Source organism: Hypanus sabinus, chromosome 23, assembly GCF_030144855.1.
Source record: "Hypanus sabinus isolate sHypSab1 chromosome 23, sHypSab1.hap1, whole genome shotgun sequence".
Classification (NCBI taxonomy): domain Eukaryota; kingdom Metazoa; phylum Chordata; class Chondrichthyes; order Myliobatiformes; family Dasyatidae; genus Hypanus; species Hypanus sabinus.
This window is the reverse complement of record NC_082728.1, coordinates 3,489,334-3,515,455: the sequence shown is the minus strand read 5'-3', so window position 1 is coordinate 3,515,455 and position 26,122 is coordinate 3,489,334. Positions and strand designations below refer to the sequence as shown.

General features: G+C 57.1%; 1 long non-coding RNA gene across 1 annotated transcript in view; it reads left to right on the top strand.

The window, feature by feature from the left end:
* The window catches only part of LOC132379885 (uncharacterized), a 79,468-nt gene extending 54,993 nt beyond the window's left edge, over positions 1 to 24,475 (top strand). The window contains exon 4 of the long non-coding RNA XR_009507559.1: positions 22,836 to 24,475. This is a non-coding gene — a long non-coding RNA (uncharacterized LOC132379885). The remainder of the gene's footprint in view (positions 1 to 22,835) is intronic.
* The last annotated feature ends 1,647 nt before the right edge of the window (positions 24,476 to 26,122 follow it).

The window sequence follows — 26,122 nt, the reverse complement described above, 5'->3', positions numbered from 1 at the left end:
GAGGGGACGACCTACCGGGGGTGAGGCAGAGAGACCGGGTGTATTGAGGGGACGACCTACCGGGGGCGAGGCAGAGAGACCGGGTGTATTGAGGGGACGACCTACCGAGGGCGAGCAAGAGAGACCGGGTGTATTGAGGGGGACGACCTACCGGGGCCGAGGCAGAGAGACCGGGTGTATTGAGGGGGACGACCTACCGGGGGCGAGGCAGAGAGACCGGGTGTATTGAGGGGGACGACCTACCGGGGGCGAGGCAGAGAGACCGGGTGTATTGAGGGGGACGACCTACCGGGGGCGAGTCAGAGAGACCGGGTGTATTGAGGGGACGACCTACCGGAGGCGAGCCAGAGAGACCGGGTGTATTGAGGGGGACGACCTACCGGGGGCGAGCAAGAGAGACCGGGTGTATTGAGGGGGACGACTTACCGGGGGCGAGTCAGAGAGACCAGGTGTATTGAGGGGGACGACCTACCGGGGGCGAGGCAGAGAGACCGGGTGTATTGAGGGGACGACCTACCATGGGCGAGGCAGAGAGACCGGGTGTATTGAGGGGGTCGACCTACCGGGGGCGAGCCAGAGAGACCGGGTGTATTGAGGGGGACGACCTACTGGTGGCGAGGCAGAGAGACAGGGTGTATTGAGGGGGACGACCTACCGGGGGTGAGGCAGAGAGACCAGGTGTATTGAGGGGACGACCTCCCGGGGGCGAGGCAGAGAGACCGGGTGTATTGAGGGGACGACCTACCGGGGGCGAGGCAGAGAGACCGGGTGTATTGAGGGGACGACTTCCCGGGGGCGAGGCAGAGAGACCGGGTGTATTGAGGGGACGACCTCCCGGAGGCGAGCCAGAGAGACCGGGTGTATTAAGGGGGTCGACCTACCGGGGGCGAGTCAGAGAGACCGTGTGTATTGAGGGGGATGACCTACCGGGGGCGAGGCAGAGAGACCGGGTGTATTGAGGGGGACGACCTACCGGGGGCAAGGCAGAGAGTCCGTGTGTATTGAGGGGGATGACCTACCGGGGGCAAGGCAGAGAGACCGGGTGTATTGAGGGGGACGACCTACCGGGGGCAAGGCAGAGAGACCGTGTGTATTGAGAGGGATGACCTACCGGGAGCGAGGCAGAGAGACCGGGTGTATTGAGGGGGACGACCTACCGGGGGCAAGGCAGAGAGACCGTGTGTATTGAGGGGGATGACCTACCGGGGGCAAGGCAGAGAGACCGGGTGTATTGAGGGGGACGACCTACCGGGGGCGAGGCAGAGAGACCGGGTGTATTGAGGGGACGACCTACCGGGGGCAAGGCAGAGAGACCGGGTGTATTGAGGGGGACGACCTACCGGGGGCAAGGCAGAGAGACCGTGTGTATTGAGGGGGACGACCTACCGGGGGCGAGGCAGAGAGACCGGGTGTATTGAGGGGACGACCTACCGGGGGCGAGTCAGAGAGACCGGGTGTATTGAGGGGACGACCTACCGGAGACGAGCCAGGGAGACCGGATGTATTGAGGGGGACGACCTACCGGGGGCGACCCAGAGAGACCGGGTGTATTGAGGGGGATGACCTACCGGGGGCGAGCCAGAGAGACCGGGTGTATTGAGGGGGACGACCTACCGGGGGCGAGCCAGAGAGACCGGGTGTATTGAGGGGACGACCTACCGGGGGTGAGGCAGAGAGACCGGGTGTATTGAGGGGACGACCTACCGGGGGCGAGGCAGAGAGACCGGGTGTATTGAGGGACGACCTACCGGGGGCGAGGCAGAGAGACCGGGTGTATTGAGGGGACGACCTACCGGGGGCGAATCAGAGAGACCGGGTGTATTGAGGGGGATGACCTACCGGGGGCGAGTCAGAGAGACCGGGTGTATTGAGGGGGATGACCTACCGGGGGCGAGTCAGAGAGACCGGGTGTATTGAGGGGGATGACCTACCGGGGGCGAGGCAGAGAGACCGGGTGTATTGAGGGGGACGACCTACCGGGAGCGAGTCAGAGAGACCGGGTGTATTGAGGGGACGACCTAACAGGGGAGAGCAAGAGAGACCGGGTGTATTGAGGGGGACGACCTACCGGGGGCGAGGCAGAGAGACCGGGTGTATTGAGGGGGTCGACCTACCGGGGGCGAGCCAGAGAGACCGGGTGTATTGAGGGGGACGACCTACTGGGGGCGAGGCAGAGAGACAGGGTGTATTGAGGGGGACGACCTACCGGGGGCGAGGCAGAGAGACCAGGTGTATTGAGGGGGACGACCTACCGGGGGCGAGGCAGAGAGACCGGGTGTATTGAGGGGACGACCTACCATGGGCGAGGCAGAGAGACCGGGTGTATTGAGGGGGACGACCTACCGGGGGCGAGGCAGAGAGACCGGGTGTATTGAGGGGGATGACCTCCTGCGGGCGAGTCAGAGAGACCGGGTGTATTAAGGGGGATGACCTACTGGGGGCGAGTCAGAGAGACCGGGTGTATTAAGGGGGACGACCTACCGGGGGCGTCAGAGAGACCGGGTGTATTAAGGGGGATGACCTACTGGGGGCGAGTCAGAGAGACCGGGTGTATTGAGGGGGACGACCTACCGGGGGCGAGCCAGAGAGACCGGGTGTATTGAGGGGATGACCTACTGGGGGCGAGCAAGAGAGACTTGGTGTATTGAGGGGGATGACCTACTGGGGGCGAGTCAGCGAGACCGGGTGTATTAAGGGGGATGACCTACTGGGGGCGTGTCAGAGAGACCGGGTGTATTAAGGGGGACGACCTACCGGGGGCGAGCAAGAGAGACCGGGTGTATTGAGGGGGACGACCTACCGGGGGCGAGGCAGAGAGACCGGGTGTATTGAGGGGGTCAACCTACTGGGGGCGAGCCAGAGAGACCGAGTGTATTGAGGGGGACGACCTACCGGGGGCGAGTCAGAGAGACCGGGTGTATTGAGGGGGACGACCTACCAGGTGCGAGCCAGAGAGACCGAGTGTATTGAGGGGGACGACCTACCGGGGGCGAGTCAGAGAGACCGGGTGCATTGAGGGGACGACCTACCGGGGGCAAGTCAGAGAGACAGGGTGTATTGAGGGGACGACCTACCGGGGGCGAGGCAGAGAGACCGGGTGTATTGAGGGGACGACCTACCGGGGGCGAGGCAGAGAGACAGGGTGTATTGAGGGGACAACCTACCGGGGTCGAGGCAGAGAGACAGGGTGTATTGAGGGGACGACCTACTGGGGGCGAGGCAGAGAGACCGGGTGCATTGAGGGGACGACCTACCGGGGGCAAGTCAGAGAGACAGGGTGTATTGAGGGGACGACCTACCGGGGGCGAGGCAGAGAGACCGGGTGTATTGAGGGGACGACCTACCGGGGGCGAGGCAGAGAGACCGGGTGTATTGAGGGGACGACCTACCGGGGGCGAGGCAGAGAGACCGGGTGTATTGAGGGGACGACCTACCGGGGGCGAGGCAGAGAGACCGGGTGTATTGAGGGGGACGACCTACCGGGGGCGAGCCAGAGAGACCGGGTGTATTGAGGGGACGACCTACCGGGGGCGAGTCAGAGAGACCGGGTGTATTGAGGGGACGACCTACCGGGGGGCGAGCCAGAGAGACCGGGTGTATTGAGGGGGACGACCTACCAGGGGCGAGGCAGAGAGACCGGGTGTATTGAGGGGACGACCTACCGGGGGCGAGGCAGAGGGACCGGGTGTATTGAGGGGACGAACTACCAGGGGTGAGTCAGAGAGACCGGGTGTATTGAGGGGACGACCTACCGGGGGCGAGGCAGAGGGACCGGGTGTATTGAGGGGACGACCTACCGGGGGGCGAGCCAGAGAGACCGGGTGTATTGAGGGGGACGACCTACCAGGGGCGAGGCAGAGAGACCGGGTGTATTGAGGGGGACGACCTACCGGGGGCGAGGCAGAGAGACCGGGTGTATTGAGGGGACGAACTACCGGGGGTGAGTCAGAGAGACCGGGTGTATTGAGGGGGACGACCTACCGGGGGCGAGGCAGAGAGACCGGGTGTATTGAGGGGACGAACTACCGGGGGCGAGTCAGAGAGACCGGGTGTATTGAGGGGGACGACCTACCGGGGGCGAGGCAGAGTGACCGGGTGTATTGAGGGGACGAACTACCGGGGGTGAGTCAGAGAGACCGGGTGTATTGAGGGGACGATCTACCGGGGGTGAGGCAGAGAGACCGGGTGTATTGAGGGGACGACCTACCGGGGGCGAGTCAGAGAGACCGGGTGTATTGAGGGGACGACCTACCGGGGGCGAGTCAGAGAGACCGGGTGTATTGAGGGGACGAACTACCGGGGGTGAGTCAGAGAGACCGGGTGTATTGAGGGGACGATCTACCGGGGGTGAGGCAGAGAGACCGGGTGTATTGAGGGGACGACCTACCGGGGGCGAGTCAGAGAGACCGGGTGTATTGAGGGGGACGACCTACCGGGGGCGAGTCAGAGAGACCGGGTGTATTGAGGGGGACGACCTACCGGGGGCGAGTCAGAGAGACCGGGTGTATTGAGGGGACGACCTACCGGGGGCGAGCAAGAGAGACCGGGTGTATTGAGGGGGACGACCTACCGGGGGCGAGTCAGAGAGACCGGGTGTATTGAGGGGACGACCTACCGGGGGCGAGGCAGAGAGACCGGGTGTATTGAGGGGGACGACCTACCGGGGGCGAGGCAGAGAGACCGGGTGTATTGAGGGGGACGACCTACCGGGGGCGAGGCAGAGAGACCGGGTGTATTGAGGGGGACGACCTACCGGGGGCGAGTCAGAGAGACCGGGTGTATTGAGGGGACGACCTACCGGAGGCGAGCCAGAGAGACCGGGTGTATTGAGGGGGACGACCTACCGGGGGCGAGCAAGAGAGACCGGGTGTATTGAGGGGGACGACTTACCGGGGGCGAGTCAGAGAGACCAGGTGTATTGACGGGACGACCTCCCGGGGGCGAGGCAGAGAGACCGGGTGTATTGAGGGGACGACCTACCGGGGGCGAGGCAGAGAGACCGGGTGTATTGAGGGGACGACCTCCCGGGGGCGAGGCAGAGAGACCGGGTGTATTGAGGGGACGACCTCCCGGGGGCGAGCCAGAGAGACCGGGTGTATTAAGGGGGTCGACCTACCGGGGGCGAGTCAGAGAGACCGTGTGTATTGAGGGGGATGACCTACCGGGGGCGAGGCAGAGAGACCGGGTGTATTGAGGGGGACGACCTACCGGGGGCGAGCCAGAGAGACCGGGTGTATTGAGGGGACGACCTACCGGGGGCGAGTCAGAGAGACCGGGTGTATTGAGGGGACGACCTACCGGGGGGCGAGCCAGAGAGACCGGGTGTATTGAGGGGGACGACCTACCAGGGGCGAGGCAGAGAGACCGGGTGTATTGAGGGGACGACCTACCGGGGGCGAGGCAGAGGGACCGGGTGTATTGAGGGGACGAACTACCAGGGGTGAGTCAGAGAGACCGGGTGTATTGAGGGGACGACCTACCGGGGGCGAGGCAGAGGGACCGGGTGTATTGAGGGGACGACCTACCGGGGGGCGAGCCAGAGAGACCGGGTGTATTGAGGGGGACGACCTACCAGGGGCGAGGCAGAGAGACCGGGTGTATTGAGGGGGACGACCTACCGGGGGCGAGGCAGAGAGACCGGGTGTATTGAGGGGACGAACTACCGGGGGTGAGTCAGAGAGACCGGGTGTATTGAGGGGGACGACCTACCGGGGGCGAGGCAGAGAGACCGGGTGTATTGAGGGGACGAACTACCGGGGGCGAGTCAGAGAGACCGGGTGTATTGAGGGGGACGACCTACCGGGGGCGAGGCAGAGAGACCGGGTGTATTGAGGGGACGAACTACCGGGGGTGAGTCAGAGAGACCGGGTGTATTGAGGGGACGATCTACTGGGGGTGAGGCAGAGAGACCGGGTGTATTGAGGGGACGACCTACCGGGGGCGAGTCAGAGAGACCGGGTGTATTGAGGGGACGACCTACCGGGGGCGAGTCAGAGAGACCGGGTGTATTGAGGGGACGAACTACCGGGGGTGAGTCAGAGAGACCGGGTGTATTGAGGGGACGATCTACCGGGGGTGAGGCAGAGAGACCGGGTGTATTGAGGGGACGACCTACCGGGGGCGAGTCAGAGAGACCGGGTGTATTGAGGGGGACGACCTACCGGGGGCGAGTCAGAGAGACCGGGTGTATTGAGGGGGACGACCTACCGGGGGCGAGTCAGAGAGACCGGGTGTATTGAGGGGACGACCTACCGGGGGCGAGCAAGAGAGACCGGGTGTATTGAGGGGGACGACCTACCGGGGGCGAGTCAGAGAGACCGGGTGTATTGAGGGGACGACCTACCGGGGGCGAGGCAGAGAGACCGGGTGTATTGAGGGGGACGACCTACCGGGGGCGAGGCAGAGAGACCGGGTGTATTGAGGGGGACGACCTACCGGGGGCGAGGCAGAGAGACCGGGTGTATTGAGGGGGACGACCTACCGGGGGCGAGTCAGAGAGACCGGGTGTATTGAGGGGACGACCTACCGGAGGCGAGCCAGAGAGACCGGGTGTATTGAGGGGGACGACCTACCGGGGGCGAGCAAGAGAGACCGGGTGTATTGAGGGGGACGACTTACCGGGGGCGAGTCAGAGAGACCAGGTGTATTGACGGGACGACCTCCCGGGGGCGAGGCAGAGAGACCGGGTGTATTGAGGGGACGACCTACCGGGGGCGAGGCAGAGAGACCGGGTGTATTGAGGGGACGACCTCCCGGGGGCGAGCCAGAGAGACCGGGTGTATTAAGGGGGTCGACCTACCGGGGGCGAGTCAGAGAGACCGTGTGTATTGAGGGGGATGACCTACCGGGGGCGAGGCAGAGAGACCGGGTGTATTGAGGGGGACGACCTACCGGGGGCAAGGCAGAGAGTCCGTGTGTATTGAGGGGGATGACCTACCGGGGGCAAGGCAGAGAGACCGGGTGTATTGAGGGGGACGACCTACCGGGGGCGAGGCAGAGAGACCGGGTGTATTGAGGGGACGACCTACCGGGGGCAAGGCAGAGAGACCGGGTGTATTGAGGGGGACGACCTACCGGGGGCAAGGCAGAGAGACCGTGTGTATTGAGGGGGACGACCTACCGGGGGCGAGGCAGAGAGACAGGGTGTATTGAGGGGACGACCTACCGGGGGCAAGTCAGAGAGACAGGGTGTATTGAGGGGACGACCTACCGGGGGCGAGGCAGAGAGACCGGGTGTATTGAGGGGACGACCTACCGGGGGCGAGGCAGAGAGACCGGGTGTATTGAGGGGACGACCTACCGGGGGCGAGGCAGAGAGACCGGGTGTATTGAGGGGGACGACCTACCGGGGGCGAGGCAGAGAGACCGGGTGTATTGAGGGGGACGACCTACCGGGGGCGAGCCAGAGAGACCGGGTGTATTGAGGGGACGACCTACCGGGGGCGAGTCAGAGAGACCGGGTGTATTGAGGGGACGACCTCCCGGGGGCGAGCCAGAGAGACCTGGTGTATTAAGGGGGTCGACCTACCGGGGCCGAGTCAGAGAGACCGTGTGTATTGAGGGGGATGACCTACCGGGGGCGAGGCAGAGAGACCGGGTGTATTGAGGGGGACGACCTACCGGGGGCAAGGCAGAGAGTCCGTGTGTATTGAGGGGGATGACCTACCGGGGGCAAGGCAGAGAGACCGGGTGTATTGAGGGGGATGACCTACCGGGGGCAAGGCAGAGAGACCGGGTGTATTGAGGGGGACGACCTACCGGGGGCGAGGCAGAGAGACCGGGTGTATTGAGGGGACGACCTACCGGGGGCAAGGCAGAGAGACCGGGTGTATTGAGGGGGACGACCTACCGGGGGCAAGGCAGAGAGACCGTGTGTATTCAGGGGGACGACCTACCGGGGGCGAGGCAGAGAGACCGGGTGTATTGAGGTGACGACCTCCCGGGGGCGAGGCAGAGAGACCGGGTGTATTGAGGGGACGACCTCCCGGGGGCGAGCCAGAGAGACCGGGTGTATTAAGGGGGTCGACCTACCGGGGGCGAGTCAGAGAGACCGTGTGTATTGAGGGGGATGACCTACCGGGGGCGAGGCAGAGAGACCGGGTGTATTGAGGGGGACGACCTACCGGGGGCAAGGCAGAGAGTCCGTGTGTATTGAGGGGGATGACCTACCGGGGGCAAGGCAGAGAGACCGGGTGTATTGAGGGGGATGACCTACCGGGGGCAAGGCAGAGAGACCGGGTGTATTGAGGGGGACGACCTACCGGGGGCGAGGCAGAGAGACCGGGTGTATTGAGGGGACGACCTACCGGGGGCAAGGCAGAGAGACCGGGTGTATTGAGGGGGACGACCTACCGGGGGCAAGGCAGAGAGACCGTGTGTATTGAGGGGGACGACCTACCGGGGGCGAGGCAGAGTGACAGGGTGTATTGAGGGGACGACCTACCGGGGGCAAGTCAGAGAGACAGGGTGTATTGAGGGGACGACCTACCGGGGGCGAGGCAGAGAGACCGGGTGTATTGAGGGGACGACCTACCGGGGGCAAGGCAGAGAGACCGGGTGTATTGAGGGGGACGACCTACCGGGGGCAAGGCAGAGAGACCGTGTGTATTGAGGGGGACGACCTACCGGGGGCGAGGCAGAGAGACAGGGTGGATTGAGGGGACGACCTACCGGGGGCAAGTCAGAGAGACAGGGTGTATTGAGGGGACGACCTACCGGGGGCGAGGCAGAGAGACCGGGTGTATTGAGGGGACGACCTACCGGGGGCGAGGCAGAGAGACCGGGTGTATTGAGGGGACGACCTACCGGGGGCGAGGCAGAGAGACCGGGTGTATTAAGGGGGTCGACCTACCGGGGGCGAGTCAGAGAGACCGTGTGTATTGAGGGGGATGACCTACCGGGGGCGAGGCAGAGAGACCGGGTGTATTGAGGGGGACGACCTACCGGGGGCAAGGCAGAGAGTCCGTGTGTATTGAGGGGGATGACCTACCGGGGGCAAGGCAGAGAGACCGGGTGTATTGAGGGGGACGACCTACCGGGGGCGAGGCAGAGAGACCGGGTGTATTGAGGGGACGACCTACCGGGGGCAAGGCAGAGAGACCGGGTGTATTGAGGGGGACGACCTACCGGGGGCAAGGCAGAGAGACCGTGTGTATTGAGGGGGACGACCTACCGGGGGCGAGGCAGAGAGACAGGGTGTATTGAGGGGACGACCTACCGGGGGCAAGTCAGAGAGACAGGGTGTATTGAGGGGACGACCTACCGGGGGCGAGGCAGAGAGACCGGGTGTATTGAGGGGACGACCTACCGGGGGCGAGGCAGAGAGACCGGGTGTATTGAGGGGACGACCTACCGGGGGCGAGGCAGAGAGACCGGGTGTATTGAGGGGGACGACCTACCTGGGGCGAGGCAGAGAGTCCGGGTGTATTGAGGGGGACGACCTACCGGGGGCGAGCCAGAGAGACCGGGTGTATTTAGGGGACGACCTACCGGGGGCGAGTCAGAGAGACCGGGTGTATTGAGGGGACGACCTACCGGGGGGCGAGCCAGAGAGACCGGGTGTATTGAGGGGGACGACCTACCAGGGGCGAGGCAGAGAGACCGGGTGTATTGAGGGGACGCCCTACCGGGGGCGAGGCAGAGACCGGGTGTATTGAGGGGACGACCTACCGGGGGCGAGGCAGAGGGACCGGGTGTATTGAGGGGGTCGAACTACCGGGGGTGAGTCAGAGAGACCGGGTGTATTGAGGGGACGACCTACCGGGGGCGAGTCAGAGAGACCGGGTGTATTGAGGGGACGACTTCCCGGGGGCGAGCCAGAGAGACCGGGTGTATTAAGGGGGTCGACCTATCGGGGGCGAGTCAGAGAGACCGTGTGTATTGAGGGGGATGACCTACCGGGGGCGAGGCAGAGAGTCCGTGTGTATTGAGGGGGATGACCTACCGGGGGCAAGGCAGAGAGACCGGGTGTATTGAGGGGGACGACCTACCGGGGGCGAGGCAGAGAGACCGGGTGTATTGAGGGGACGACCTACCGGGGGCAAGGCAGAGAGACCGGGTGTATTGAGGGGGACGACCTACCGGGGGCAAGGCAGAGAGACCGTGTGTATTGAGGGGGACGACCTACCGGGGGCGAGGCAGAGAGACAGGGTGTATTGAGGGGACGACCTACCGGGGGCAAGTCAGAGAGACAGGGTGTATTGAGGGGACGACCTACCGGGGGCGAGGCAGAGAGACCGGGTGTATTGAGGGGACGACCTACCGGGGGCGAGGCAGAGAGACCGGGTGTATTGAGGGGACGACCTACCGGGGGCGAGGCAGAGAGACCGGGTGTATTGAGGGGGACGACCTACCTGGGGCGAGGCAGAGAGTCCGGGTGTATTGAGGGGGACGACCTACCGGGGGCGAGGCAGAGAGACCGGGTGTATTGAGGGGACGACCTACCGGGGGCGAGGCAGAGAGACCGGGTGTATTGAGGGGACGACCTACCGGGGGCAAGGCAGAGAGACCGTGTGTATTGAGGGGGACGACCTACCGGGGGCGAGGCAGAGAGACAGGGTGTATTGAGGGGACGACCTACCGGGGGCAAGTCAGAGAGACAGGGTGTATTGAGGGGACGACCTACCGGGGGCGAGGCAGAGAGACCGGGTGTATTGAGGGGACGACCTACCGGGGGCGAGGCAGAGAGACCGGGTGTATTGAGGGGACGACCTACCGGGGGCGAGGCAGAGAGACCGGGTGTATTGAGGGGGACGACCTACCTGGGGCGAGGCAGAGAGTCCGGGTGTATTGAGGGGGACGACCTACCGGGGGCGAGCCAGAGAGACCGGGTGTATTTAGGGGACGACCTACCGGGGGCGAGTCAGAGAGACCGGGTGTATTGAGGGGACGACCTACCGGGGGGCGAGCCAGAGAGACCGGGTGTATTGAGGGGGACGACCTACCAGGGGCGAGGCAGAGAGACCGGGTGTATTGAGGGGACGCCCTACCGGGGGCGAGGCAGAGACCGGGTGTATTGAGGGGACGACCTACCGGGGGCGAGGCAGAGGGACCGGGTGTATTGAGGGGGTCGAACTACCGGGGGTGAGTCAGAGAGACCGGGTGTATTGAGGGGACGACCTACCGGGGGCGAGTCAGAGAGACCGGGTGTATTGAGGGGACGACTTCCCGGGGGCGAGCCAGAGAGACCGGGTGTATTAAGGGGGTCGACCTATCGGGGGCGAGTCAGAGAGACCGTGTGTATTGAGGGGGATGACCTACCGGGGGCGAGGCAGAGAGTCCGTGTGTATTGAGGGGGATGACCTACCGGGGGCAAGGCAGAGAGACCGGGTGTATTGAGGGGGACGACCTACCGGGGGCGAGGCAGAGAGACCGGGTGTATTGAGGGGACGACCTACCGGGGGCAAGGCAGAGAGACCGGGTGTATTGAGGGGGACGACCTACCGGGGGCAAGGCAGAGAGACCGTGTGTATTGAGGGGGACGACCTACCGGGGGCGAGGCAGAGAGACAGGGTGTATTGAGGGGACGACCTACCGGGGGCAAGGCAGAGAGTCCGTGTGTATTGAGGGGGATGACCTACCGGGGGCAAGGCAGAGAGACCGGGTGTATTGAGGGGGACGACCTACCGGGGGCGAGGCAGAGAGACCGGGTGTATTGAGGGGACGACCTACCGGGGGCAAGGCAGAGAGACCGGGTGTATTGAGGGGGACGACCTACCGGGGGCAAGGCAGAGAGACCGTGTGTATTGAGGGGGACGACCTACCGGGGGCGAGGCAGAGAGACCGGGTGTATTGAGGGGACGACCTACCGGGGGCGAGGCAGAGAGACCGGGTGTATTGAGGGGACGACCTACCGGGGGCGAGGCAGAGAGACCGGGTGTATTGAGGGGGACGACCTACCTGGGGCGAGGCAGAGAGTCCGGGTGTATTGAGGGGGACGACCTACCGGGGGCGAGGCAGAGAGACCGGGTGTATTGAGGGGACGACCTACCGGGGGCAAGGCAGAGAGACCGGGTGTATTGAGGGGGACGACCTACCGGGGGCAAGGCAGAGAGACCGTGTGTATTGAGGGGGACGACCTACCGGGGGCGAGGCAGAGAGACAGGGTGTATTGAGGGGACGACCTACCGGGGGCAAGTCAGAGAGACAGGGTGTATTGAGGGGACGACCTACCGGGGGCGAGGCAGAGAGACCGGGTGTATTGAGGGGACGACCTACCGGGGGCGAGGCAGAGAGACCGGGTGTATTGAGGGGACGACCTACCGGGGGCGAGGCAGAGAGACCGGGTGTATTGAGGGGGACGACCTACCTGGGGCGAGGCAGAGAGTCCGGGTGTATTGAGGGGGACGACCTACCGGGGGCGAGCCAGAGAGACCGGGTGTATTTAGGGGACGACCTACCGGGGGCGAGTCAGAGAGACCGGGTGTATTGAGGGGACGACCTACCGGGGGGCGAGCCAGAGAGACCGGGTGTATTGAGGGGGACGACCTACCAGGGGCGAGGCAGAGAGACCGGGTGTATTGAGGGGACGCCCTACCGGGGGCGAGGCAGAGACCGGGTGTATTGAGGGGACGACCTACCGGGGGCGAGGCAGAGGGACCGGGTGTATTGAGGGGGTCGAACTACCGGGGGTGAGTCAGAGAGACCGGGTGTATTGAGGGGACGACCTACCGGGGGCGAGTCAGAGAGACCGGGTGTATTGAGGGGACGACTTCCCGGGGGCGAGCCAGAGAGACCGGGTGTATTAAGGGGGTCGACCTATCGGGGGCGAGTCAGAGAGACCGTGTGTATTGAGGGGGATGACCTACCGGGGGCGAGGCAGAGAGTCCGTGTGTATTGAGGGGGATGACCTACCGGGGGCAAGGCAGAGAGACCGGGTGTATTGAGGGGGACGACCTACCGGGGGCGAGGCAGAGAGACCGGGTGTATTGAGGGGACGACCTACCGGGGGCAAGGCAGAGAGACCGGGTGTATTGAGGGGGACGACCTACCGGGGGCAAGGCAGAGAGACCGTGTGTATTGAGGGGGACGACCTACCGGGGGCGAGGCAGAGAGACAGGGTGTATTGAGGGGACGACCTACCGGGGGCAAGGCAGAGAGTCCGTGTGTATTGAGGGGGATGACCTACCGGGGGCAAGGCAGAGAGACCGGGTGTATTGAGGGGGACGACCTACCGGGGGCGAGGCAGAGAGACCGGGTGTATTGAGGGGACGACCTACCGGGGGCAAGGCAGAGAGACCGGGTGTATTGAGGGGGACGACCTACCGGGGGCAAGGCAGAGAGACCGTGTGTATTGAGGGGGACGACCTACCGGGGGCGAGGCAGAGAGACAGGGTGTATTGAGGGGACGACCTACCGGGGGCAAGTCAGAGAGACAGGGTGTATTGAGGGGACGACCTACCGGGGGCGAGGCAGAGAGACCGGGTGTATTGAGGGGACGACCTACCGGGGGCGAGGCAGAGAGACCGGGTGTATTGAGGGGACGACCTACCGGGGGCGAGGCAGAGAGACCGGGTGTATTGAGGGGACGACCTACCGGGGGCGAGGCAGAGAGACCGGGTGTATTGAGGGGACGACCTACCGGGGGCGAGGCAGAGAGACCGGGTGTATTAAGGGGGTCGACCTACCGGGGGCGAGTCAGAGAGACCGTGTGTATTGAGGGGGATGACCTACCGGGGGCGAGGCAGAGAGACCGGGTGTATTGAGGGGGACGACCTACCGGGGGCAAGGCAGAGAGTCCGTGTGTATTGAGGGGGATGACCTACCGGGGGCAAGGCAGAGAGACCGGGTGTATTGAGGGGGACGACCTACCGGGGGCGAGGCAGAGAGACCGGGTGTATTGAGGGGACGACCTACCGGGGGCAAGGCAGAGAGACCGGGTGTATTGAGGGGGACGACCTACCGGGGGCAAGGCAGAGAGACCGTGTGTATTGAGGGGGACGACCTACCGGGGGCGAGGCAGAGAGACAGGGTGTATTGAGGGGACGACCTACCGGGGGCAAGTCAGAGAGACAGGGTGTATTGAGGGGACGACCTACCGGGGGCGAGGCAGAGAGACCGGGTGTATTGAGGGGACGACCTACCGGGGGCGAGGCAGAGAGACCGGGTGTATTGAGGGGACGACCTACCGGGGGCGAGGCAGAGAGACCGGGTGTATTGAGGGGGACGACCTACCGGGGGCGAGGCAGAGAGTCCGGGTGTATTGAGGGGGACGACCTACCGGGGGCGAGCCAGAGAGACCGGGTGTATTGAGGGGACGACCTACCGGGGGCGAGTCAGAGAGACCGGGTGTATTGAGGGGACGACCTACCGGGGGGCGAGCCAGAGAGACCGGGTGTATTGAGGGGGACGACCTACCAGGGGCGAGGCAGAGAGACCGGGTGTATTGAGGGGACGCCCTACCGGGGGCGAGGCAGAGACCGGGTGTATTGAGGGGACGACCTACCGGGGGCGAGGCAGAGGGACCGGGTGTATTGAGGGGGTCGAACTACCGGGGGTGAGTCAGAGAGACCGGGTGTATTGAGGGGACGACCTACCGGGGGCGAGTCAGAGAGACCGGGTGTATTGAGGGGACGACTTCCCGGGGGCGAGCCAGAGAGACCGGGTGTATTAAGGGGGTCGACCTACCGGGGGCGAGTCAGGGAGACCGTGTGTATTGAGGGGGATGACCTACCGGGGGCGAGGCAGAGAGACCGGGTGTATTGAGGGGGACGACCTACCGGGGGCAAGGCAGAGAGTCCGTGTGTATTGAGGGGGATGTCCTACCGGGGGCAAGGCAGAGAGACCGGGTGTATTGAGGGGGACGACCTACCGGGGGCGAGGCAGAGAGACCGGGTGTATTGAGGGGACGACCTACCGGGGGCAAGGCAGAGAGACCGGGTTTATTGAGGGGGACGACCTACCGGGGGCAAGGCAGAGAGACCGTGTGTATTGAGGGGGACGACCTACCGGGGGCGAGTCAGAGAGACCGGGTGTATTGAGGGGACGACCTACCGGGGGCAAGTCAGAGAGACAGGGTGTATTGAGGGGACGACCTACCGGGGGCGAGGCAGAGAGACCGGGTGTATTGAGGGGACGACCTACCGGGGGCGAGGCAGAGAGACCGGGTGTATTGAGGGGACGACCTACCGGGGGCGAGGCAGAGAGACCGGGTGTATTGAGGGGGACGACCTACCGGGGGCGAGGCAGAGAGTCCGGGTGTATTGAGGGGGACGACCTACCGGGGGCGAGTCAGAGAGACCGGGTGTATTGAGGGGACGACCTACCGGGGGGCGAGCCAGAGAGACCTGGTGTATTGAGGGGGACGACCTACCAGGGGCGAGGCAGAGAGACCGGGTGTATTGAGGGGACGCCCTACCGGGGGCGAGGCAGAGACCGGGTGTATTGAGGGGACGACCTACCGGGGGCGAGGCAGAGGGACCGGGTGTATTGAGGGGGTCGAACTACCGGGGGTGAGTCAGAGAGACCGGGTGTATTGAGGGGACGACCTACCGGGGGCGAGGCAGAGGGACCGGGTGTATTGAGGGGACGACCTACCGGGGGGCGAGCCAGAGAGACCGGGTGTATTGAGGGGGACGACCTACCAGGGGCGAGGCAGAGAGACCGGGTGTATTGAGGGGGACGACCTACCGGGGGCGAGGCAGAGAGACCGGGTGTATTGAGGGGACGAACTACCGGGGGTGAGTCAGAGAGACCGGGTGTATTGAGGGGGACGACCTACCGGGGGCAAGGCAGGGAGACCGGGTGTATTGAGGGGGACGACCTACCGGGGGTGAGGCAGAGAGACCGGGTGTATTGAGGGGACGACCTACCGGGGGCGAGGCAGAGAGACCGGGTGTATTGAGGGGACGATCTACCGGGGGCGAGGCAGAGAGACCGGGTGTATTGAGGGGGACGACCTACCGGGGGCGAGGCAGAGAGACCGGGTGTATTGAGGGGACGACCTACCGGGGGCGAGGCAGATAGACCGTGTCTCTGTCACGGAGTCTGGTGCTGTGGCTCAGAAGAGCAGAGAGGTGAAGAGAGCGGTAGTGTTGATAGGAGATTCCTCAGTCAGAGGGACAGACACGAGGCTCTATGGGCACACAGGTGGAATGTTGCCCCCCTGGTGCCATGATTAGGAACGTCTCCAATCAGGTCAATGGCATTCGAGGGTGAAAAGCTGGAAGTCCTGGTCCATATTGGCACCAATGACGCAGGTAGACGAGGTGAGGAGGTCCTGAAGGGAGATTTTAGTGAGTTAGGTAGAAAGCTGAGGAACGGGATCTCTCCAGGGTAGTAATGTCTGGCTTGCTCCCTGTGCCACGTACCAGTGAGGGTTAGAATAGGATGACTTGTCAGGTGAGATTGTGGCTGAGGAACTGGTGCAGGGGCAGGAGTTCAGATTTCTGGATCATTGGGATCTGTGCTGGGGAAGGTATGGCCTGCTGAAAAGGGATGGGTTACCATATCCCTGCAGTTCAGTTGGCTAGAGTTGTTCAGGGGGGTTTAAACTGATTTGTCAGGGGAATGGGAACTGGAGTGTTAGTGCTGAGGGTGAGGTATTGGTTTACAAACAAAGGCAGTGTGTAGTGAGACTCACAGCAAGGAGAGGCTGATGATAGCACCAAACTGCCGTCAACAGGATGAGTTGTAACGTAAAAGGCAGATAAATTTGCAAAGGGTGAACACAGGACTGAAGGTGGTATATCTGTACGTGAATAGTTTTCGGAATAAGGAAGTTGAACTTATCGCACAGTTACAGATCGGCAGGTATGATGTAGCCATTACTCAATCACGGCTGAAAGAAGATGATGGTCATTATATTAACGTCCAAGGATACACACTGTATCAAAAGGACAGGCAGGAAGGCAGGCGGGGCAGCTTTGCTCTGTTGGTAAAAAATGAAATTAAATCATTAGAAAGAGGTGACATGGGGTCACAGATTGCTGAATCATTGTGAGTAAAGCAAAGGAACTGCAAGGGTAAAAAGACCCTGAAGGGAGTTGTACACAGACCCCCAAATAGTAGTAAGGATGTGGTCTACAAATATGATGGGGGATGGAAAATGCATGCTAAAAGGGCAATGGTACAATAGTAATGGGAGACTTCAAGTTGCAGGTAGATTGGGAAAATCAGGTTGGTGCTGGATTTCCAGAAGGCCTGCAAGATGGCTTTTCAAAGCAGCTCATGGTTGGGTCCACCAGTGGGTCAGCTATTCCAGACCGGGTGTGGTCCGGAATTGATTCGACAACCTGAGGTGAAAGAGCCCCTTAGGGGACAACGATCATTATATGACCAAATTCACCCTGAAGTTTGAGATGGAGAAACTAGTGTCAAATCTATCAGTTTTACAATGGAGAAAAGGAAATTACAGAGGAAGGAGAGATGAGTTGGCTACAATTTATTAGAAAAGAAGACTGGCAGAGATATCAGCAGAGCAGCAGTGGCTGGAATTTCTGGAAGCAATTTGGAAGGCACAAGATATATACATCCCAAAGAGGAAGAAGTATTCTAACGGAAAGATGACCCAACCATGGCTAACAAGAGAAGTCAAAGCCAACATAAAAGCCAAAGAGAGGGCATATAATAGAGTAAAAATTAGTGGGAAGTTCGAGGATTGGGAACATAGAAAACCTACTGCACAATACAGGCCCTTCGGCCCACAAAGTTATGCCAATCATGTCCCTACCTTAGAAATTACTATGCTGGGAGACGTCACATGATGACGTAGGATCGAGATGTGAAAATCCAGCTCTCCCATAAAAAACCAGTAAAATAATGTTTAAGTGAAGAAAAGTTAGTAAATACTTTTTAAAAATTACTTATAAACTACTCAGGATTATTTTAAGATAGGTCTCCTAAACAGAAGCAGAAGAAAACTACTACTTTGAAGACAACACAAGTTGGAAAAGAATCAAGGCCGGCCGCCATGAAAGAGCCTCGGGCTCAAGTGCATTTTACCTCTGGTGATGCAGAACAGGAAACTACGGCAACATCAACCGTTTCCAAAAGAAAAAGAGCAACAGGAATTGCGCATGCGTGAAGGAAGGGGCATGTGCAAACACGAGCAACCCAAACTATAAATCCCAGCTATGACCGGAACTGAAAGTGAAAGTGAATATGAGGTGGAATCAGATTCTCTGGGTAAATCAGACGAAGATGAAGAGACAAACAAAGAAGAGCAACAGGAAGAGGTTGGAGGTGAAATTGGAGACATAAAAAAATCTTTTGTGTAAATAATGCATGAATTAAAAGCATTAAAAGTAATAAAAAAAGATTAAAAATATGAAGATTATGTTTGATAAAATGATGAAAAGACAGGACAAAATGGACAAGAAAATTAAAAACTTGGAAGAAACAACGGGAGACACCATTGATAGAGTGAATAAAATGGAAGATACTATTTCTGCCTGGACATCAGAAAGAAAATGGTTGTTGGAAAAAGTGGATGTACTTGAAAATTTTAGCAGATGAAATAATATTAAGATTGTTGGACTTAAAGAAGGTATAGAGGGAGAGGATCCAATAATTATTTTTCAAAAATGGATTCCGGAAAATTTGGAAATGGAAGAAGGAACCCAGTTAATTGAAATTGAAAAGGCTCACAGAGCCTTAAGATCAAGACCTCAAGTTGATCAAAACCCTCGAACAATCTTGATAAAACGCTTAAGATATCAAGATAAAGAAAAGATCCTGAAGGCGGCTGCCCAATGTGCCAGAAAGAGAAACGGGCCATTGATGACAGAAGGGAAAACAGTTCTTTTCTATCCTGATATAAGTTATGACCTTTTGAAGAGAAAGAAGGAATTTAACCCAGCGAGAAAAGTTTTATGGGAAAAGGGTTATAAATTTATATTGCGTCACCCAGCAACACTGATAATTTTTTTGGATGACGGAGAAAGAAGATTTTTTACTGATTTTTGGGATGCGGAAGAATTTGCACAAGAACTCCCAAATATTCGCTAACCACAGCCAAAGATTTAAAAGTGAAACGGATTAAAGATGAAGACAGGGACAGTGAATGGAGTTGATGGATGTTTAAGGGCAGAAGAATATTTAAATATATTCTTAATTATATGATATAGGGGGAGAAAGGTAAAAATTTGAGAAATATTAATCGAGAGTAGTGATATTATTTTTTCTTCTCTTATATATACTTTTTCATGATATGGGGGAGCTGGGGGAACTTCAGATCAATCGCTACGGGATTCACGTGTGTAATCATGGCGATTGCCATGACCTGTACAACGGAGGGGGTAATGTTGTGTTTTTTTATTCACAACATTAGTGGGGGGTAGTTTGTTATTTTTTTCTTTATAATCTATTTTTCTTTAATCTTTCTTTCTTTGTCTGTACAATCGGGGGGGGGGAGACACATAGCAACACGGAGAATTTTAAAAAGATTCCCCAAGGTACTACGAAAGTTGAAAAGTTAGTTATTACTATAGACTGGAGTAATCCTGTTAAAAATAATGACTAATTTACTGAATTTTTTAAGTTTTAATGTTAATGGGCTTAATGGACCGGTGAAAAGAAAAAGAATTTTAACATAAATTAAGAAAATGAAAATAGATATAGCTTTTAGCCGCATTCCATTTGAAAAAATTACTTATAATTTTAGAGATAAATATGAAATATTTCTGAAAATTTGACACCCTTATTTACAAAAGATAGGATTAAATATATAGGTGCTCCGAAGATAAAATTATTGGTTATTTGGGGAAAGAAATAAATATATATTAAAGCTATTATGAACTCCGTGGAGCATGTGGGGATCCTCCGATAACCAGGCACTCTTTCTTTCTTTCTTTTTTTTCTCTTTTTTTGCTTTTTCTACAGGGATATCTTAGCGGGGAGGGGGGAAGGATTGATATTTTTTTTTCTTCTGTAACCATTTGAAAATTCAATTAAAAATTTTTTAAAAAAAGAAATTACTAGGCTTACCCATAGCCCTCTATTTTTCTAAGCTCCATGTATCTATCCAAAAGTTTCTTAAAAGACCCTATTGTATCCACCTCCACCACCATTACTGCCAGCCCAAATGGCCAAATTCTTCTGTTATATCTAATGGTCTTATTGTCTTATAGTCTTAAAGTCTATAATAACCTTAAGGAACCCCCGCATGTCTATCCTCTCACAATTTTAAACACTTTGATAAGATCTCCCTTTGTTTGCCCATCTTCCTTGGCATAAAGACCTGGTCTGGACAACGTCTCCCTATCACTCAGGCCCTCCAGTCCCAGCAACATCCTCGTAAACCTTTTCTACACTCTTTCTCCAATTGTGACCTCACCAATGCCTCCCATCTCCTGTACTCAATGAACTAACTGATAAAGGCCAACCTGCTTAAGCAACTTTTTCACCCCCAACCACCTGTGATGTTATTTTCAATAAACTACGTACCTATACTGCGAGTTCCCTCTGTTCCATTACACTCCCTACTGCTCAATGAGCTGAGTGGACTAATTCTGCTCCACGTCTTATGGTCTTACAGCCTTAAGCCACTAGCCTGATGTCTGAGTATTTCCCATTGTTTTCTATCAATACAGCTGCTTTCCAAAGACTGCTTTATTCTTTTCCTTTGTTTTTATGCATTCATAGTCGAAGTCCTATGCTGGGTTGACTTTCCATTTATATTGGAATCCATATGCCACTCCTCAACCCACTTCCCCAACTGATCAAGGTCTTCCTGTAACCTATGACAACACTGGACAGTTATTTGCAAGTGTTACTCCCGTTGTATGCCTGAAGCATGTTGTCAACCAGCTGCATCTAGTTTGTGCTCTGCAGTTGCCAAGAAGATTTCCGGCATCCTTGAATACCTTCCATGCAATAATCCGTTTGATTTGCAAACCAACAAAAATGCCTTCTTCAATTTTTGCATAATTTATTCTGACTTGAATTATGAATTGAAAGAACAAATATATAGTAGATGCATGGTAGGGAATTTCCATGGTGATTTTCATGATCGGTAACCTAAACTCTATAAGGTGCACACAAAAGTACTGAGGTCTTTATTGTCCAGTGTGACCTTCACTCCTCCTCACTTGCTGTCAGCCACCAGCTTACCAACAAATCATTTATATCCATACAAACACCAGGGTTTCGACAACAGGAGCACCTTCAAGTGTGAGAGTGACAGAATGCTATGGAGTGAATTCCTGAGCTCAGCACGTTGATATTTTTAATCTGTTTCTATACAGACACATTGCAGTAACAGTCCCCCCAGCCCAATGAACACACACTGCCCACTTACACACGTGGCCAATTAACCTAGTAACCCATACACCTTTGGAAAGTCCGAGGAAACCAGAGCCCTTGGGAGATGCCTTCAACGTCAGGAGGGGGAAAACATACAAACTGCTTACAGACTACAGTGGGAATTGAACCCGGGTCACTGACACTGCAATGGTGTTATGCTAACCATTACCATACCACCCTGTAGGGGTAAGTTAATTGCTCTCAGGTTGTCATGTTGCTGTGCTGGGGTCGCAGCCATTTGCATTCATGAGACAGATTGTAACATACCCAGATTCAAAAGGCTCAATCAGTGCATTTAATGTCAGAGAAATGTAGACAATATACGTCCTGAAATTCTTTATCTTCACAAACATCCACAGAATGCCCCAAAGAATGAACGACAGTTAAATGTTAGAAGCCCAAAGCCACTCCCCAGCTCCCCCCTCCCACATATAAGTACCAGCAAAGCAACCAGCCCCCCCACCAGTAAAAAAGCATCAGCACCCCTCACTGAGCACTCAAGCGTGCAGCAAAGCGTGAATAAAGACACGGACTTGCAGTATCCCAAAGACCACTCCTTCACCACAGGCTCTCTCTCCCTCAGAAAGGGACTGTTTCACAGTGAGAGGGGAGACATAACAAGACAACCCACTGATTTACGATGTTAAAAGTCCACTGCATCGCTTTTTTCTGAGTGTGCCCAAAGAACTCGGGTCTCTGGGCAGACAGCCAGCAGCCAGCTCGCTGCTTTCGATCGTCCGTCTCCCACAACGCACCAGTGTCCTGTAGCGGCACCGACCTCGAGTCCACCCACCTCCAGTGCCATGAAATCCCGGAACCCTGAAGGCATGCTAGTCTTCTCAGCCGCGCCCTTGTCACATCCAATAGCGGCCAGTCGTGAGACCCCAAGAGCGGGTCCCATTCCCGCGAAGAACCAAAGTCAGCGTGTAACTCCAGGTCAGGGTGTTCAAAAGAACCCTGAAAGGGAATAATAGAGATATTAAAGATGGAAATAGAGCTGTTTCTGAAGATGGAAGCAAAGGAGTCCTCATTAGGTGCCATCATTCTCCTAAACTCCTAAGATTCATATTCAGATTTAATTACCACACGTGCATCACAACATGCAGTGAAATGTAACAGCCAACGTGACCAAAGAGGTGCTGGGGGCAGCCCACAAGTGTCACCACACACTCCAGCGCCGACCTAGCGCGTCCACGATGCCCAGCAGTACAAGACACTTGGAAGTTCGGTTGACCGACGAGCTTGGCAAAATGTTCCAGATGTTTCCGCTCCATCATCCGAGCGCAGTTGAGGGTGTTGTCTCCCCGGATTTATACTCTTCCGGGATCCAAGTGGACAGTGATTAGAAATCGTGATCTGGCTGGCTGTTTCACACCACTGTGAACAGTTTAGGCTGCAGAAGATCCTGACTGGCCAGCTTCGTTTGCCTCGCTGTCCAGATCCGAAGAATACCAGTGATTCACTGAAAGCTGATGTCATTGTTTCTCTATTCTCCATAAGGATTCATGTACCAGATCTATGTCGACGTGTTTGTTGGTGGATCCTTCAGTAGAGAGCCACACTTTCTCATTATTTTCTTTGACTCACCACTCCAGCTCTCGTCCAGTTGTCCTTCTTCCTCTTCGTGTCCTGATACTCGCGAGAGTGGGCCGAGCCTGACAAAGAAAAGAGAAGCAACGGCAACAACGATCAAGGAATCACCAGTAACCGCGAGGCAAACACTCACAACAGAACTCCCTCAAAGCCAGCCAATCGGAACCTTCTGCACCACAACCCCAGGCGGAGTTTCCAGACACCCAGCTCTCGGGGGGTAAAAAATTTAGCTCCTGCGTTCTCCTGTACAGTCCTCCACTCACCTTCGAACCATGCCCCCTCGCACCGGCATGAGAGCAGAAACCTGGGGAACACGGTGCAACTGGGGCCTCAACCACAGAGGAGTCAGGTCTGAGGAAGCCGAGGACAGGATGAGAGTTAGCCACTTCAAGGCTGGGATATCATTCACAAGCGGCCCTGGAGGGGATTATGATGAAGATCCCAGTTAGCAGACTGCAGTTCCTCCTCCTCTCACTTTTATTTGAGAGCAAACGTTCCCGGTGCAGGTAATTTCCTTTGGCCAGTCCAAAGCTCCAGACACTTGGCTTTCAATCCATTTGGACAGACTATCAGTCACCTTCCTCTGCATGCCAACTGCGATGAGTTACAGAACTACGCCTGAAATGCTGCTCGATTATTCAGTCTTTCGCAATCCATCTCCTGCCACATTTCACGTTCAGGCAGATTCTGTCTGGATCTGTAATTGTTCACCGATAAAACACATTCTCTTCTTTAGTGTTGTGTTCCGTTTGTAACAACACTGAATAAATGTACGTTTCAGGACAGAGTTTCCACTAATTCCTTTCTCCGTTGGCAGTCAGACCACAAAACGTGAGATCAGAATGAGGCCATTCCGCCCATCGAGTCTGCTCCTCCATTCTAACATGGCTGATTTATTTTCCCTCTCAACTTCTCCTGCCTTCCCCCCGTAACCTTTGATGCCCTGACTAATCACGGCCCTATCAACCTCCGCTTTAAATATTCCCTGTGAATTTGCCTCCACAGCCGCCTGTGACAATGAAATCCACAGATTCACCAGCCTCTGGCTAAAGAAACCCCTCCTCATCTCTGTTCTTGTCAGGACCCCTGTGACTTGCTGTGGAACACTGATCTCAGCTTATCGAGCACCTGTATTCGCTAACTGTTATCTCAACTAGAGCTGATGAGCCCGTGTGCTTTTGCTTTAATCTGGTTAAGTTATTGTGACTGGCACGGGTTTCTCACATTCTATGATTATTTAAAGAGGACACTCGTTTAGTGCATTAGCAGAGCCATTGTTTTGGAGAGAATGATTATTCACAGAGTGTCCCTCCGTCGTCCCTCTGAGGTCATGACTAGCCTTTCATATCTGCCTCCTCATGGAGAATCTGCCCTTCCTCCGATCCTGGGTCAAGTCATGAGCCTGAGGTCCACCACTCCCAGGTCGAGGTAGTGCCGGTGACCCCTGTGATAGGGATAGCCTGGCATTTCTCTGCACGTGGGTTCAGGCCTGCGAGCGCACACCGTGACAATCCTAAAGGGCATTCTTTTGTATTCTGAGGCTGTGTCCTCTGGTCCTAGACTCCCCCACTATAGGAAACATCCTCTCCACATCCACTCTATCTGTGTCCTCTGGTCACAGACTCCCCCACTACAGGAAACATCCTCTCCACATCCACTCTATCTGTGTCCTCTGGTCCTAGACTCTCCCACCACAGGAAACATCCTCTCCACATCCACTCTATCTGTGTCCTCTGGTCCTAGACTCCCCCACTATAGGAGACATCCTCTCCACATCCACTCTGTCTGTGTCCACTGGTCCCAGACTCCCCCACTATAGGAGACATCCTCTCCACATCCACTCTGTCTGTGCCCTCTGGTCCCAGACTCCCCCACTATAGGAAACATCCTCTCCACATCCACTCTATCTGTGTCCTCTGGTCCCAGACTCCCCCACTACAGGAAACATCCTCTCCACATCCACTCTATCTGTGTCCTCTGGTCCTAGACTCCCTTACTATAGGAAACAACCTCTCCACATCCACTCTATCTGTGCCCTCTGGTCCTAGACTCTCCCACTACAGGAAACATCCTCTCCACATCCACTCTATCTGTGTCCTCTGGTCCTAGACTCCCCTACTATAGGAAACAACCTCTCCACATCCACTCTATCTGTGCCCTCTGGTCCTAGACACCCCCACTACAGGAAACATCCTCTCCACATCCACTCTATCTGTGTCCTCTGGTCCTAGTCTCCCCCACGATATGAAACATCCGCTCCACATCCACTCTATCTGTGTCCTCTGGTCCTAGACTCTCCCACTACAGGAAACATCCTCTCCACATCCACTCTATCTGTGTCCTCTGGTCCTAGACTCCCCCACTACAGGAAACATCCTCTCCACATCCACTCTATCTGTGTCCTCTGGTCCTAGACTCCTCCACTACAGGAAACATCCTCTCCACATCCATTCTATCTGTGTCCTCTGGTCCTAGTCTCCCCCACGATATGAAACATCCGCTCCACATCCACTCTATCTGTGCCCTCTGGTCCTAGACTCCCCCACTACAGGAAACATCCTCTCCACATCCACTCTATCTGTGTCCTCTGGTCCTAGACTCCCCCACTACAGGAAACATCCTCTCCACATCCACTTTATCTGTGTCCCCTGGTCCTAGACTACTCCACTATAGGAAACATCCTCTCCACATCCACTCTATCTGTGCCCTCTGGTCCTAGACTCCCCCACTACAGGAAACATCCGCTCCACATCCACTCTATCTGTGTCCTCTGGTCCTAGACAACCCCACTATAGGAAACATCCTCTCCACATCCACTCTATCTGTGTCCTCTGGTCCTAGTCTCCCCCACGATATGAAACATCCGCTCCACATCCACTCTATCTGTGCCCTCTGGTCCTAGACTCCCCCACTACAGGAAACATCCTCTCCACATCCACTCTATCTGTGTCCTCTGGTCCTAGTCTCCCCCACGATATGAAACATCCGCTCCACATCCACTCTATCTGTGCCCTCTGGTCCTAGACTCCCCCACTACAGGAAACATCCTCTCCACATCCACTCTATCTGTGTCCTCTGGTCCTAGACTCCCCCACTACAGGAAACATCCTCTCCACATCCACTCTATCTGTGTCCTCTGGTCCCAGACTCCCCCACTACAGGAAACATTCTCTCCACATCCACTCTCTCTTCCCACATATCTGCCTCCTCACTCCACCCCCTACGAGTCGCTTGCTGGAACTGAACACACAGTCACAGAATGGAGCCTTCTGGCCCTTTGAGTTATGCT